Source organism: Podarcis pityusensis, assembly GCF_964106645.2.
Source record: "Podarcis pityusensis genome assembly, chromosome: 16".
Classification (NCBI taxonomy): Eukaryota; Metazoa; Chordata; class Lepidosauria; order Squamata; family Lacertidae; genus Podarcis; species Podarcis pityusensis.
The window spans coordinates 6165081-6179856 of NC_138041.1; the positions used below are offsets into that span (position 1 = coordinate 6165081).

General features: G+C 41.6%; 2 long non-coding RNA genes across 2 annotated transcripts; both read right to left on the reverse strand.

Annotated features, from left to right (window-relative positions):
• Window positions 1–2287: 2287 nt before the first annotated feature.
• Window positions 2288–3957, reverse strand: LOC308465593. The gene is made up of 2 exons (XR_013980513.1): window positions 3899–3957; window positions 2288–3003 (listed from the first exon to the last, which is right to left on the reverse strand). It is a non-coding gene; the product is annotated as an uncharacterized lncRNA (long non-coding RNA).
• A 4652-nt stretch (window positions 3958–8609) lies between these two features.
• Window positions 8610–10560, reverse strand: LOC308465247. Its single transcript, XR_013980384.1, has 2 exons — window positions 10463–10560; window positions 8610–9903 (listed from the first exon to the last, which is right to left on the reverse strand). It is a non-coding gene; the product is annotated as an uncharacterized lncRNA (long non-coding RNA).
• Between the last annotated feature and the right edge of the window lie 4216 nt (window positions 10561–14776).

The following is a 14776-nucleotide window of genomic DNA, read 5'->3' on the forward strand; positions in this document are numbered from 1 at the left end:
GAAGGCAACGAAACGGAAAGGGGGGAGGAATGACTTTTTATTTCTTGTTTCATGTGATTACCTAATAACCCTCCCCCTCAGAAGATCCGTCACAATCACTAATTGGCAAATGGGGTTAAAAATGAGCTGCGTGGGGAAAAATAATATGAATTTAAAGGTTTTATTCTGTGAAGGACTTGGAAAAACAAAGGCTCTCTTTGTGACGCAGCAAGAATTGAGATTTGATACAGAAGGACAGACATCTGTTGCAGGGAGTTTGGTCTTAGGGAGGGCGAGCCGAAGATTTGTTATCTGGATGGGATTGTGAACTGGAAGGGGCAGCCCTCCTGGAAAAGACTAATTTATGATGCAACAGGTCTGGAAAGTTACCGAGCGGGCTTTTAGACTGTATTTCATCGGAACGGCAAGATGGCGATTGCCCGCTCGAGTGGAAACACCTGGACTATTGGATGAGAGTGATTCACGAGAGAGCAATACAGAATCCGCACAGAAATATAAATAACTGTTTTTTTAACCCACTTGCGGAGATAACTCAGAGGTGAATGAAAAGGAAAATGAGTAACAACAAGGACTGAGAAGAGGGACTGAAAATATCATTGTAAATATGAAAGCAGCAGAAATATTCGAGGATTGGACTCCTGCTGATCAAGAAGCATGGGCACCCACCACAAAAATTTACAATTGGCAAATAATTGGATTATATGATGTGTATTGTTATAATTTGGATTAATTGGTTTGATATGTTTAATTTGGTAAATGGAAACTTAATAAAAATTATTTTTTTAAAAAATGAATGGAATTGGCTGATGAGTGCAAATAATTGATTGGCCAAATTATGCGGGAATTTAGAAAAAATACCTCCCATTGTCTTTTCAAGTTGAAATATCAGAATATGAGTATGGGGTGTGTGTGATTTTTTATTTTTTTTTAAGTTTTCTGTTTAATGTTTTTATTGGAGTTTTGCCCCAACTTACGCTGGAATGGCAGAGTTGCATCAGCAGGAACCTATGTACACAGAAGGGCACCAGAGCTGTGTTTTATTAATTGCCCAGGCTGGAATGCAGCCATTTGGCTGGAGAAGGTTTCTCCACCCATTCATAAACCAACCCTGACATCCAATGTCATCCCATTTCACAGTCACGGCAAGACCTTTGTATCGTATTCAACCAAGGCCACATTCAAACCATATTTTTCAAGTACTGTGATACATCTTTAGCAGTCATAGGTTCCCCCTAGAATTCTGGGAGCTGTCATTTCTTAAAGGTGCTGGGAGTTGTCATGGGACAGCCTATTCCACTCCAGGAGCTATAATTCCTTGAGTTCCCCAGGAAAGTGGATTGTTAAACTCCCCTGAGAATTGAAGTTCTGGGAGGGGAACAGAGGTCTCCTGACAACTCTCAGCACCCATAACAAGTGACAGCTCCCAGGTTTCTTTGAGGGAAGCAATGACTATCAAAATAGCACCAGAGTGTTTCAGACATATTGCATGAATATGGTCTAAGTTATTCCCCAAAGACACCCACTGAAATGACAATATCTGTTTAGGGAAGTTTTTAATGTTTAATAGGTTATTGTATTTTAGTGTTCTGTTGGAAGCCGCCCAGAGTGGATGGGGAAACCCAACCAGATGGGTGGAGTATATATAATAAATTATGATGATGGTGATGATGATGATGATGATCTCTTTAACCAGGTGTTTGGCTGATTAACATTCTATGTCCTTTTAAATGTGTTTGTCAGAGGTGATTATCAGGGGTTTTTTGCTTTTTTCTTTGTTTTACTGTGTATTTTGTGTTTCATTTTTGTGTTTTTATGTTGTGAATTGGATGAATGGCAGTACACAAATTTATTAAATGATGATGATGATGATGATGATGATGATGATGAATAGGTGGTGGTTTCATGAGAAACAGACCAGACCAACAGTACAAGGAGCAATGTTGGTCATTTCCTGAGTTGGCAAAACTCAGTTGACAACAAAGAGGAGACCCACTGAAATTTAAAAAATGATAATATCTCTTTAACCAGATGTTTGGTTGATTAACATTCTACAGCCTTTTGAATCTCTCCCCCCGTGTGTGTGTGTGTGTGTGTGTGTGTGTTATCAAATTGTTTTACTCTTCTTTGTTTTATTATGTATTTTGTGTTTTCAGTTTGTGTTTTTATGTTGTGAAGTACCCTTTGATCTTTGAATGAAGGGCAGTATACAAATTTAATAAATGATGGTGGTGGTGAATGGATGGATGGTGATTACAAGGAAGACAGACCAGATCAACAGCACAAGGCATTCCCACGAATTCAGATTTATTCATTCATATCCCAGACACCATGGAGAAAATGAAAGTACCATCTATTTCAAGAAAAAAAGACTCTTTCATCTGGATTTTTGAGATTGATTGAAGAGAAGAAGTCCAGTTTCCTGAAGATTGCGGGAATGAAATTAGAAGCATCACCCTCATTGAGGTTAACTCAGGAAGGCAACAAGCAGGCATTAAATACATATTTTTTGACCTTGATCTCAATAGCTCAGGTTTTGAGCTGGCAAACAGCAAGCTGGCATTCGCTTCTGGGTATTAGGATTGCTATAAAGCTTCAGATCCAGAGCCCAGGTAACAATTTCTAAAGTGCTCAGTACTTGTACTGCTGGAAAGTATAGCGAGACTGGTTGCAATAGCCCCGGCTAGAGCAGCAACATGGGGAGCAGCCACATCTGGAACAGGCTTGATGGCTTTGGCAGCAGCAGGGGGAACGGCCACATCTGGAACAGCAGCTACGCCTGTGGCAGCAGCAGGGGGAGCAGCCACATCTGGAACAGACTTGATGGCTTTGGCAGCAGCAGGGAGAACAGCCACATCTGGAACAGCAGCTACGCTTGTGGCAGCAGCAGGGAGAACAGCCACATCTGGAACAGACTTGACGGCTTTGGCAGCAGCAGGGGGAGCAGCCACACTTGGAACAGCGGGAACTCTGACCTCCACAACAGGACATTTTGAGGGAGTGAAGCTGAAAGAAACAAATAAATATTTATTGTAATCAAACCATGATATGTTCTCATCCATGCATTGTTCAGTATGTGTACAACTTGGAAGTCATGATTTATCTGTTCTCTGTTCAGGATCCTTTCATTATGGTTCACCCTTATTATTATTATTTTATAATTGTTCATTCTATTATTCAATAATTTATAATTAAATTAATTATGTCCGTATAATATTTTAGCTTTTTCAACTGAAGGTAGAAATGGAATACATAATTCATCTTTATTGAACATTCCCAAAGTTTATCACTTGAGTTTTTAATATGCAATCAAAATCAATAGTTTGAATGTGATTCCCTCCCCACTCCCTCTGAATTTGAAACCCAAGCAACTTAACACTTTCAATGTGTTCCATATTATTTAAGTAGCCTTCAGATATGGATAGTTGCTGTCAAATCCATTCAAATAATATTGCATACCAACCATCATATGTTTTCAGGCTTGAAATACCCTTTTCATCAGTTAACTAACTAACTAACTAACTAACTAACTAACTAAGCCACACCATTATATGTGAGCTCTGTAACTTTTTCTCATGAAATATAAGATTGTTTGCCAACTATCATCTATAGAAAGCATCTGGCCTATCCAGTATTAGGTCAATATTCAGAAACTATCTGAACAGTCTCAGAAGATTTAAATAGTTGCCATCAGAAATGTATGGTTCTCAATCGCAGCAAAGAACATTCCCAGCTGAAGGAATAACCCATATTCTATCAGTAAAGTAGACAACCTGATGGATCGTATCCTTCAAGTATTTTTGGTAGATCCACCCAATAGCAAAAACTTCAGGACTGGGGTTCTGGAAGACATTATATGCTACCTAAATTATCAGTCTCCCAGCAATTGAATTGAACTTACCTTGTACAGCAGTCAGAACTTGTCAGCTCAATGGAGATTCAAGTCAACGAGTAAAGAGCCCCAGAGACAGAGGGTCCTTTTATAGAGCTCCAAGAGCACCATCAAGGAAGCACCATCAATGAATGGACTCATGCTTCATTGCTACTTAAAGCACATGTCTATGTGTTGCATGCACTATCTACCAATCACATATTCGTAGAGTTTATTCACATCTTCCACGATGACAGCAATTTCCCGAGGTCTGTAATTAGGCAGCATTTGAAGCTTATCACGCTATAATGCTCACATCGCACACACTCTGTTGAGGTTACTTCAAAAGGGTGGTTTCTGGAATAGCAACACTGGCAAGAATGGAATGGACCTTCTCATTGGATCCATGTGGCTGAACATCCCCATGACACAACAGTGCAGGATTGCTCAGTAGTTTGTTATTCCATCTGAGTTTCATTGCTTGAGCTCATAAATTCCTTTTAATCCTGGTGCTGTGATCTGCAATACGTGTTCAGGTTTGTAAGTCAAAAGGCGAAGGTGAGATCAACATCTCAAAGACGTCAGGGTATTTTTTCACTCCTCTTCTGTGCCCTCCTTCCTGATGGGATGCTTCCAAGGAAGTGGGGGCATTTGGCAGGCCCCCAGCTCGCTCCAGCCCACCAGATGGTTGCCAGGCAATTTCCGGTCCTTGGATCGGCATGTAACTGCGACTCGAGCTTCAGAAGCCTTCAGAAGCTGAGCACACAAGCCAGCAGAGTAAAAAAACTCTTCGCAACAGAAGGGCAGATAGAGGCTGTGTAAAGCATATTTACAAGCAGTTTATTCAGCATCAGGACAAAGGAAAAACATGTCTTCTCCCTTTCGTGTCCAAGAGCAAGCAGCATAAGCAAAAGCTATACACAAACGGAAGTTCCCAGCAAGCTGCGCTGGAGTGTAAACAGGCATGTGACACACAACAGCCTGTTCCTCTTAAGGTGGAATGGAATATCGTAACACCCCAACCCCCAAATGATATCATAAAAATGTAAGAAGAATACACTGGATCAACTCAATGGCTCATCTAGCCCACCATGCTGTTCTCACAGTAGTCAACCAGATCTGCCCATGGGAAACATACAAGCAGGATTTAAGCACAATAATACCCTCCAATCCTGTGATTTCCAGCAGCAGAAGTTTGTGTTTCTCGCTGTACCATCAGAGGGCCTGTGTCACGTTCTGCATCATACAAGAAAATGTCAGCTGCTACCAAAAGACTCATGTCCTCATCTGCTTTCAGAAATCTGTGTGGCATTTTTAATCTCTCCCCTCTGGGTAAGCATGGAGAGCATGTAGATCCACCCAATAAAACAAATTTCAGGACATTTAATGCAACAGAATTTTGTTTTCCCTGCTGTCTCATCTTTTCCCTCTGGATAAGAGCGAAGAGTATGTTCAATGTAGGTTTAAGAAGCTACTGTAGGGGTTATGTTCCTGAACCTTTGGTTACGTGATGAACACACAGGATTGTAGACAACTAAGTTATATAGAGAGCAGAACTGTGGAAATCAAAGAATCTAAGTCCAGTGCTGAATCTAGTGCTGTCTAGGTGGCTCCTCTGAACAGGGCACCAAGCCAAGAGAGTTGCAAAATAATAAACGAATGAATTGTTGTGAAAAGAAGAAATATTTAGAAGCGGGCGCCAGATTTTGTCCTTGCTCATGGTGCCACATAAAGCAACTACTCTAACCAGATCAACAAAAGATCAAAGTAATTTTGGAGTTCTGAATTAGTGGGCAGTATCCAATGTTACTCCCACTTCGAGCAGACATACTGAAATTAATCAATATTGCTAATTTAAGTCAATTCATTTCAATGGGTTTACTCTGAGTGAGCCTTTGTCAGCAGCAGTCCACTGGGTTATAGTCTGTGTAAGTCCTACTCAGAGTATTCCCATTGAAATTAATAGACATGAATAACTTAGGCCGATTAAGTCAATGGGTCTAATCTGAAAAAGACTACTTTTGGACAGCCAATGTCTGTCACCCAAATGTTTTGCAATGCACCCTGCTTGGTCTCTGCTGAAACTTTCCCTTCCTTCCACCCAGTTGCATTTGTTTCTCCCTGACCACTTCATAAAAATGTATATGACCAACTCTTTGGTCATGTGGTGATGAACACATAACCCAGGCACTACCATAGACTTGAATGGCCAATGCTTTGGTTATTTGAACAACACATCTAAGATCCTATTCCAGAGTTATATTGCCAGCCCATAAACCAAATTCCACTGAAGGATTATGAGATGAACACATTGGTTACTTGGCCAACACTTGATTCTCAGCCTACAGTATGGTTGAATGACAAATACCTGGGGTATGTTGGTCAGCTAGAGCACGATAATGAGTCATGGCCATAACTGGGATCATGGAGTGCTGTAGAACAGATTCTACACTGGAAAGCTCAAAACTGAAGCTTATAGCTACTGAGGAAGATGGTAAGAAAGGGTGGTAAGGACAAGAAGGCCTGGGATGAAGGAGAAATAGAAGGCTTTTGTTAAAAAACCAGAAGCTTTTTTACTGGGTATAGTGTGTAAAGAGATACCGAGACAAGATAAAAAATTGTTCTTATATGCAACAACTGCGGCAAGAATGTTGTTAGCCCCAAAATGGAAAGTACCAACAAAAGAAGAGTGGCAAATGAAACTGATGGCCTTTATAGAACTGGCAAAACTGTGGGGAAGAATCCAGAACCAGCAAGATCGAACATTCCAAAAAGACTGGAATAAATTTTTATTATATTTGAAAGACAACTGTAAGCAGTTAACATCACTAGCAGGGTTATCTGAAGAGGGTCCAGCGGGGAGAGTAAGGGTCCTCCGCTGCCTACGCCCTCCTTGCGCAGAAGGCTTTCGCGCAGAGAGAGTAGGAGGAGACTAGGCATCAAAGAGCTTCTTTGCTGGAAGAAGTTTAAGAAACGCCCACTGATGGATTCTGCCAGCGATTGAGGCAGCCACGGGTGAGTGGCTGTCCGGACAGAAAAGGTTCACTCAGGCAACCCAGACAGGTGTTGGCACCAGCTTACGCACGAGCAACCCCTAGAACCATTACAGAATGGAAGTGAAATGCAAGGATTGAAAATATAATTTTGTAAACCATTAGGCGGGAGGGAGGGAAGTTGGCAGGCTCAGTTGAGCCAAAGAGTTATAAGAAGAGGATATAATGTTACATAATGTGATTATATGTAAAACGAATAATATATTTTTTTTTAAAAAAAGTAATAGATGGCAGGTGTGGTGGAACAGTCTCTGTTGGCAAGCCAAGGGACAGTTGGTGGTGGAACCCACTCAGTAAGCTGCAAAGGTGGCTGGAGAGACTTTCTACTGAAACCTTTGCTGGAACAGCAAACTGGTGCTTTAAAACAAGGTTTCAAAATAGCAAGGAGGGAGTTGAGCAAAGCTCCATTGTACAAGATTTTTGATTAACATATATTGTGCTCATCTCTGTTATTTTTTCTTGTAATTTTTTTTATTTTAAAAAAACAACTGTCCCTTTCCAACCCTGTTCCAAAATCTCTGAATACTTTCCTATCTCATTATCCAATAGACCATGGGTAGGCAAACTTAGGCCCGGGGCCTAGATCCGACCCAATCGCCTTCTAAAGCCAGCCCACAGATGGTCTAGGAATCAGCGTGTTTTTACATGAGTAGAATGAGTGCTTTTATTGAAAATGCACCTCTGGGTTATTTGTGGGGCATAGGAATTCGTTCATTTTTTCCCCTTCAAAATATAGTCCGGCCCCCCCACAAGGTCTGAGGGACAGTGGACCGGCCCCCTGCTGGAAAAGTTTGCTGACCCCTGCAATAGCCGCAATACCGTGGATTAAGCTGTTGTGCAACCTGCCTTCATTTTTGCTCCCCTATCCAACCTTGATGTCAGGCAAATCCAGCACTACAAATCTTCCAATGGAGGCTGTGTGATGATACCTTTACACACCCACACCCACACACGGATGTATATTTTATGTTGAAAAGACCTTAAAAGGTAAAGGGACCCCTGACCATTAGGTCCAGTCGTGACCGACTCTGGGGTTGCGGTGCTCATCTTGCTTTATTGGCCGAGGGAGCTGGCGTACAGCTTCCGGGTCATGTGGCCAGCATGACTAAGCCGCTTCTGGCGAACCAGAGAAGCGCACGGAAATGCTGTATACCTTCCTGCCGGAGCGGTACCTATTTATCTACTTGCACTTTGATGTGCTTTCGAACTGCTAGGTTGGCAGGAGCTGGGACCGAGCAACAGGAGCTCACCCCGTCATCGCGGGGATTCAAACCGCCAGCCTTCTGATCGGCAAGTCCTAGGCTCTATGGTTTAACCCACAACGCCACCCATGTCCCTATCTTCTTAAACACGGCTAAATTTCAAAGAAATACACTGGGGAAACCTCTATTCAAAGATCACCTTGATTTCTCTACCACAGATAAAATGAGGAATCCTGTACACTATCATGAGATAGTTAGATGAATAGCAGGATAAAATAAAGTAATAACCATCAAACTGAGATGCGCATTGAGTACGCAGGGTTGGACATTCCTGCATCTGGACTCCTGCTAAATGCATGATCTGCTAGCAACCACGAGGGAATGTTGCATTGAATGTAGAAAACTCTCAGATCAGGAAGATGGCTTTAAAACCAGAAGATAAGAAGAGCTGGCTGGGTTAGGCCAATGATCAACAACACAAGACGCTGCCAGGAATTCAGAATTTTATTAGTGGACATAAGGAAGAGCTAGAGAGAGAAAATACACCCAATACACTGAAAAGAAAACAGAACACCATATATATTTCATGAACATATCAAGGCACTTTTAGAGGTTTTCAACATGTTCTGAAGAGAAGAATCTTAAATTTCACGAAGGAGGCAGGGAAAAAGCTTGAGGCATCTCACTCAATGGGAAGGTAACCATCATGTCTTTAAGTATTGTGTTTATGATGACATTCATCCCTATATTCTGAGTGTTGAGCTAGCAACCAGAATGCTGGGTTTTCCTGCCATGATCTGGGCTGACATTCTGTTGTTGTTGTTGTTGTTGTTGTTGTTGTTGTTTAAACCCAGGGCCCTGTTAGCAGTTTCTAAAGAGTTCAGCACTTGTACTGGTAAGTAGAGCAGCAGGTCTGGCGGCAGCAGCAGGGGACACAGCAACTCTGGTTGCAACAGCAGCAGGGGGAACAGCCACACTGTTTGCAGCAGCAGCAGGGGCTGCGACGACAACGGGAACAGCAGCAGGGAGAGCAGCAGGACTGGTTGCAGCAGTGGGGGCAGGAGCAGCGGGACTGGGAACAGCAACAGCAGGGGGAGTAGCCACACCTGGAGCAGCAGGTCAATTTGCGACAACAGCAGGGAGAGCAGCCACATCGAGAACAGCAAGACTGGGAACAGCAGCATGGAGAGCAGCCACACTTGGAACAGCAGGAGGACTTTTGACAACAGCAGGGGGAACAACCACACTTGGAACAGCATTTAGCCTTGTGGCAGCAGCAAGGGGAACAGCCACACTTGGAACAGCAGGAGGACTTTTGACAACAGCAGGGGGAACAGCCACACTTGGAACAACAGGAGGACTTTTGACAACAGCAGGGGGAACAACCACACTTGGAACAGCATTTAGCCTTGTGGCAGCAGCAAGGGGAACAGCCACACTTGGAACAGCAGGAGGACTTTTGACAACAGCAGGGGGAACAACCACACTTGGAACAGCATTTAGCCTTGTGGCAGCAGCAGGGGGAACAGCCACACTTGGAACAGCAGGAGGACTTTTGACAACAGCAGGGGGAGCAGCCACACTTGGAACAGCAGGAGGACTTTTGACAACAGCAGGGGGAACAGCCACACTTGGAACAGCATTTAGCCTTGTGGCAGCAGCAAGGGGAACAGCCACATTTGGAACAGCTCTGACCCTGTGAACAGCAGCAAGGGGAGCAGCCACACTTGGAACAGCATTGAGACTTGTTTTGACAGCAGGCCATTTTGATGGAGCGGAGCTGGAAAAAAGTGAAGAGTCTGTTTCAGTAATCAAACCATGCAGTACTCACATCCATACATGCATGGAGAAACACACAATACATTTTTCTCTTCTTGTTATGCCTTCAGTATATTCCAATTTCCTGACAATTATTAGTTACAGGAACCATACTTGACATCCCCATGGTAATTTCAGCCATGGCCTAAGAGCCCAACACATATCAACATGGTAAGACAGAACTCAATAGATTATAGAAACTTGAAGTCTATTAGTCTGTAACGAGAGATATCCAGCTTTAGGTGACCATTTAGCCAAAAAAGCTAAATGACATAATATCTGAAGAACAATTCACAATAAGGCACGAAATTCTGAAAAGGGATTTTTTTCCCCTCTGCAAATTAATTCCTTCTACTGCAAAAAACCATCTCTGTAAGGAATGAAGCAGTAAAGAAGACAACCTGATGGATCTTGTCCTGCAGGTAGTTCCCGTAAATCTACCCAATAACTCTAATTATGTATATGGTTTCCGTAAGAAGTTTAATGCTATCTAAATAACCGGCAATTAAATTCGAACTTACCTTGTACAGCAGTCGGAACTTGGAAGCACAATGGAGATTCAAGGGAATGAGTGAAGAGCTTGGGGATGGAAGATCTTTTTATACAGGACTAAGCACCCAGCCCCTAGGAAATGAGGCACCGCCAATGAATGGAGACGTTCTTCATTGCTACCTAAAGCACATGTCTATGTCCTGCGCTTTCCATCTCCCAATCCCATGTTCGTTGTGTTGGTTCACATCTTCCACTTCAAGAGACTTTTCTCAAGGTCTATAATTAGAGGCATTTGAGGCTCATCACACTGTAAACTTCATGTCAAGCACACACCAGAGGGCACCTGAGAAGGACGGCTACATGAATTCAAATGCTCGAAAGAAGGGAACGGACCGTTTCGTTGGACCCATGCGGCTGAACGTCACCATTGTGACTCAACAGTGCATGATTGCTCACTAGTTGGTTACACCATCTGAGCTCTCTTGCTAGAGGTCATTCCTTTTAATCTAAGTGTTCCAATTAGCAGTGTGTGTACGTTTTTATAAGTCAATAGGAAAAGATGAGATCAACAACTCAAAGACTTCAGGGCACCTTTCTTCCTTTTTTTTGAGTTTTTCCTTTGGAATCTCACATTCCTCCAGCATCTGTAGGCTTGGGAAGATGTTCACAGGTTCACTGTATCATCAGAGCACCTGTGTGTGATGTTCTCACTCCACCTGAGGTCAAGTCACCTGTCACCAAAAGGAGCTTGTCACCTGCTTTTTTATGTACAGTGGTACCTCGGGTTACAGACGCTTCAGGCTACAGACGCTTCAGGTTACAGATTCTGCTAATCCAGAAATAGTACCTTGGGTTAAGAATTTTGCTTCAGGATGAGAACAGAAATCATGCGCTGGTGGTGCGGTGGCAGTGGGAGGCCCCATTAGCTAAAGTGGTACCTCAGGTTAAGAACAGTTTCAGGTTAAGAACGGACCTCCGGAATGAATTAAGTTCTTAACCTGAGGTACCACTGTATTTATATACAAAGGACGGTTTTAAGGCAATGGATGTTGAATACTGCAGTGATTCCCCCCCCCCCCCCAACAAATAGATTAAATCCTCTGCTAACAACTGGAAAATGTATCACCTACTATGTGTGAATGATTTGGAGAAGAAAAAAAACCCTCTGGTTATAGCAGTAATGATTACATTTACCTATTACAAAATAATACATAGAAAGCAATGTACTGTAATAGGTTCGTTAAAAAATGGGTCTTTTCATTACATTTTGTAACACTGTGCTTAAGTAAAATGTCCAGTGTTATGAAGCTTTCAGTCTGTTGTAATCTGCCCAAACATTACTTTTTTTGGATCTAATTAGCCTGTGTGTTGAGAAGGTTAGACTAGGACCAGGGAATCGAGGGTTCAAATCCCTATTTGGCCATGATGCTCTCTTGGTTACCTTGAGCTAGTCACTGCCTCTCAGCCTAGCCTACCTCATAAGGCTGTTGTGGGGATTAGTTGATGAGCGTAGGATATAAATGCAATAAAATAAATAAACAAATAATGAACATTTTAATAATAATAATAATAATAATAATAATAATAATAATAATAATAAATCAGATACATTTAAACAGTTTTAAATACAAATAAACAACATTAAGTCAATATATTTTTAAAAATAAAGTGTGTGTGTGTGTGTGTGTGTATATATATATATATGACACATGTGAGATTTGAAGTACTCATTATCTTTTCAGGCTAATATTAGGTTCTGAGCTCAATGGATATTTTGCATTTCCTTCTTTTGTAATTTTCACATACTCATTTCTTCAGTGTGTACTCTATTAGCTGCCTGACTCAACCTAAACTTGCTCACTGCAAACTTTAAGCTCTTCGGATTCGTGATGCAGGTTTCCTGTTGAGAACTGGTTTCGCAACTAGTAGCAGAACTAAAGTTCTGCTTCTGTAAATCATTGGGAAACATGTTCAGGGATGGTATTGTGCCCCCAGGGTTTTGTAGCATCAGTGTTCTCAGAAAAATAAATATTTTTATTTCTTCATAAAACGTATATACCATTTGATTGTAAAAAACCCTTGCCACCTCATCTTGCACTTTCAAAAGCAATCACACGTTCCTGCAATTTGTTTTCTCCTTTGCAAAATGTCCCTCTCCTTTTATACGTGCCACTCATTTTTGTGGTCTTCGGAAGGTTTCAATTCACTCATCCATTTTTGCAGTCGATGGTGCTTGTGTTTGTTCCTTCTTCTTCTTTAAATCATGTTGAGGGATTTTCTATTTGTTAAAGCAGTGTTCTTCAACCTTGAGTCCCCATGTGTGTGTTTTTTTTAAATAATATTTATTAATTTTCAACCATTTAAACACAACAAAATAGACAAAAAAAACCCCATAACAAAATAAGACACAAACCATTTAACACACAAAACAATTTCAATATCTTATCTTTCATTCCCTTATTTCCACGACCTCCTCACACCTCCTTTTTGTATTCCACTTCTGTTAATTGTTTCAGCAATTCCTTTCCATCTTCCTCTGTTTTCTATCCTATAATTATCTTAACATATTCTGACCTTATTTTTCCCTTTAATACTCTCTTAATCTATTTATACTTAATTCCTTATAGCATTTCTACTAGAGCCATATAACTTCATTCCAACATTTTTCTTGCATTCATTATTTTTACAGTATTTCTATAAATAGTCTTAAACTTTTTCCAGTCTTCTTCCACCGACTCTTCTCCCTGGTCTCGGATTTCTGCCAATTTGGAGCATTTTGTGGTCATCATAAAATACCAGCTCACCTTCTTCAGCCCGGTTGTGGATGTGATGTGATGGACACAAGCTCATGATTCAGTCATTGGGAATTTTTAAAAATTATAGCGATCAGGACTCAAGGAAGAGCAAAATCCATATTATAATGTAAGAACTGCATGTAAATAAGACTTAAGGCAAACAGGGTTGATGGGGCACTGCCCAATTTACCCCAATAGGCTGGCCTCCAATGACAATGACAGCAACAGCAGCGGCAATAATACAGAAATGTGTCGTATTAGGAATCCGCCGACAGCATATGAATCAATCTGGCTAACTTGATCCAAACACACACACACCATTCACACACAAAAACAAATCTCATTACAGCAAACCAAAGACAACCAACCACACCCTAGGCCACCCCAACATCTTTCACCACCAAAGAAATACGGCAAGCCAATAGAAGAAGAAGAGGAAGAAGAAGAAGAAGAAGAAGAAGAAGAAGAAGAAGAAGAAGAAGAAAGAAGAAGAGGTGGAGGAGGAGTTTGGACTTGATATCCTGCTTTTCACTCTTCTTAAGGAGTCTCAAAGCGGCTAACAATCTCCTTTCCCTTCCTCCGCCACAACAAACACTCTGAGGTGAGTGAGGCTGAGAGACTTCAGAGAAGTGTGACTAGCCCAAGGTCACCCAGCAGCTGCATGTGGAGGAGCAGGGACACGAACCCGGTTCACCAGATTACGAGTCCACCGCTCTTAACCACTACACCACATGGGTAAGAGAATCCACACAAGTGACGCTGACACAAAAACCCACCACACCTACACTAAGTAGAAGAATAGAAGCATTGCCACCTGACTCCACCCCACTCACCATTCCCCCTCTCCCTCTTTCCTCCTCTTTCCTTCCTAACTTAACACTGTATGTAACACTAATGTCTAACAACAAATGAAACTGATTTGTAGAAAACGCAGCTTGAAAAAAAGAGACATTGCACATATTTTTGTAAACTAAGAAATCTCCAATAAAAATATACTTAAAAAAAGAAATGTGTCTTATTATTGACTATTATCAATAGAATTTATACCCTACCCTTGGAAATGTAAATAACTATCAGATTTTTTGAAAACCTAGTTCATAAAAAAATTGAATTAAAATAAATAGCATTAATTGAATAAATGTGCAATAGATTGTTGCTGTTTTGACTTTCATTTTGCTATCTTATTTCATGGGCTTTTTAAATAATGGTTTTTATTGGGTACTACAGGGAGCACCGGGAATGAGTTTCTTGAATCAAGGAGGCGGGGGCCCCCACACATTTGGGAATCACTGCTCTAACCCATTTAGCTTAGTATTGTCTCCACACTAACTGCTATCAGTTCCCCAGGGTTTCAGACATAGATTTTTTCTCTCTGTTTGTCCTACCTGGACATGCCAGGGATAGAAGCAAGGACCTTCTGCATGCAGAGCAGGGGCTCTTCCATTGAGCAATGCACCTTTCCCCAAGGATGAGTTTTGTGATGTACAGAATGAACCACCAATACCCTGCAAAGCCATGATTCCAGAATTTCATTGTAGGAGTCATTTC